Below are 2871 nucleotides of genomic sequence, written 5' to 3'. Positions count from 1 at the left end.
GTCAAATTTTACACAAATCTAATACCTTCTGTTGACGAAAATGTATGAATTAATTAATTTTTCATGAATAATGTTTCGGTAACTCTGTTTTTTGTCCGAATCGTGAAAAATAGCATTAAGAAAATTTTAAAAAAAGTAAATTTTTTGAAAATCCACACATGAGATGAATAAGAAAATTAAAAAAACAGTTGTGATGAGAATGTTCCTACGCAGCGGGATGATGCTTTTATTGTTTCTATCGTTTTTGACAATCAGAACAAAATAAGCATGCTATCAAAAAGTGATTTAAATAAAATTTGTAGATCTTTTTAAGATGCATAACTTTTGTCTAGCTTTTTTTCACCTATTTTGCACAGTTTAACCGCAAAATGTAATTTTTGATTTTCCGTTATTTTTTGATGCAGTCAAAATTTTAATTTTCGATTTTTCGGAAAAATTCAAAAAGTTGTTAAAACAGTCTTGTAGGGCATTAAACAAGAAATATTTTTCTTTTCTTGACTTTTTTTCATATTGTGCGTCATTTGGCTAAAAAGGTTGATTTTCAAGTGTTTTTTTGAAATTTTGTAAATGCTATAACTCTGGTAAATTTTGGTTTTATAGAAAAGAGTCATGAAGATAAATTGTTCGTCTGATTGAATACTATCAATATCCGTACAGAGAATTTTTGAATTTTGAAAAAAGTGATCTCAAAAATTTTCGAAACCCGCTCACTTTTTGAATTTCCACCCAAAATGGCTGGCTAACAAACTTGACCTTAATTTTAAGACACTAAAATAGTATACTAAAGGCCAATCCAATCTGTCAATTCTTTAGAAAGTTATCGTGCTAAAAAACTAAAAATCTACAGACACAGGACACACAGGCATACACAGGCACACGTACGCAGACAAACACAGTCAGGCAGACAGACACTTTCGTCAAAACCTGTTTTTCAGATTCATGGGGTCTCAAAACGTGGACATTTTACACAAAAGGGGGGGGGGGGGGCAAATTTTACACAAATCTAATACCTTCTCTTGCTGAGAATGTAAAAAAGACTGGAATAGAGTGCTCAAAAGATCGATTTGATGAAGAATTAAACTTTTTGTTTTAAGGTTAGTTTTCAGGTACTAGTGGGGGTGTCTGGGGTTGTCAGATCCATGTTTCTGATACATAAAATTATTCTTTGGATAATTCTCTACAGTCCCCCATACTTTCCCATCATTTTTTTCAAACCCTAAAAAATTATTCCAAGAACTCAAAAAAGTGATTTTTCCCCATGCATTTTACATGGGAAACTGCAAGTCAAAACCGGCACCTGTTAAAATGAAAAAATAAAATACTAGGAAATTTCTTTTATCGGATTTGAAACAAAAATGGAGGGGGGGATCGTTGCTCTCTAAAACAAAAAAGCGTTTTTGAGCCACCCTAATGTACACTCACTGTATTTCCATTATTTTCAGGCACAGACATGTTTGTCGTTTTTGTTGGCAGATTTCACAAAAACTGGATTAAACTTGGGTTCTTGAAGTCCACTTTTGCGAATAAAAAGGAATATCATTTTCGATGATGACAGTAGTACGATATCAACGCAGACTGATTTTTCAGTTTTAAACGACGATTTAATTTCATTATGTGCCAAATGTAAAGGAAGCAAAGATTCTAGAGAACAACATGACCGCAACAGCGAATGCGCAGAGCACTTCTGGAACAAATTGAAATGTTAATTAAACAGTTCGTTGCCTACATACCTGAAGAAAATCCTACTTTTGCAGAATTTAGCCAATCCTCATTCATTTGGGCACATTGACAAGAAGAGAATTGACGAAATAGAGAAATTTACAGCAAATGAATTGCACCTACTTCTTAGCGAAGATGAAATGAATTACTTTTACGGGATATTTTCTAAACGAGCACAAAACTTTAAATTCAGGATAGGTGACAGACTTTTACTTGAGGAAGCAGTCAGATACGTGAATTCAACTAGAATTCAAGTTTGAAAAAAAAATAGTGTTCTTTATTCAAGTGGAACATGGGCTCAGCAAAATTCTCTTAGAAATACTGCAACTCCTAATATCAATGACGAAAAGAAAAAAGTTGTAGAATATATTATAACGCTTGCAGAAAATCAGAGTGAGAATATTGAACCAGAATTACAACAGAAGTTAATGCACGACACTAGCATTGACATTACTACTCTGGTGGATATACAGAACTCACTAACAAGGAAGGTACACGAGGTGTACCTCACCGATTTTCTTGAAATTGTGATATGTTGTAGAACATCAAAAAATATTTGACACGTATTTTTTTATACGTGCCCATAAGCCCATTTAAGGGGTGAAAACGACCCTTGAAGTTCACCCCTAAAAACACATTTTTTTTAATTTCTCGAATACAATTCGTAATTTTTTACTGAAACAAAGTGGGTAACACTTGTTATTGAAAAGCACATATTTATGCATTATCTTTAGTCATCAGACTCGCAACCCCCGTTTTTTATTAATGAAAAACTATATTTGATGGCCATTTTTTTCACTATACACATTCCAAAATTTGTTGAATCTTGAGAAAATTAATTGTTTTATGCACAATAATCAAAAATAAAGTTGACCTGTTCCGGCATTTTCAAAAAAAAATCCCTTGAGGGGGTGAGCTACCCCTAACATTTATACTGTTATATTTCGTTATTCCATTACTATATCATGGCGTAAAACTCTTGGATACTATTAAAATTGCTAAGTAAAGTTGATGTAGTTTGAAATTTTCTGAAATCAGCCCTTACAAATAAATTCATCCCTAAAATTCAATCACAAGTATTATTTTTTCATTACTTAGAAATACCCTCGGACTATTCAGTGGCGTAAAACGTGTAATAATATTAGTTCACAT

This window comes from Belonocnema kinseyi, chromosome 5, assembly GCF_010883055.1.
Source record: "Belonocnema kinseyi isolate 2016_QV_RU_SX_M_011 chromosome 5, B_treatae_v1, whole genome shotgun sequence".
NCBI lineage: Eukaryota > Metazoa > Arthropoda > Insecta > Hymenoptera > Cynipidae > Belonocnema > Belonocnema kinseyi.
The sequence above is the reverse complement of the archived record's forward strand: the minus strand, read 5'-3'. Positions refer to the sequence as shown.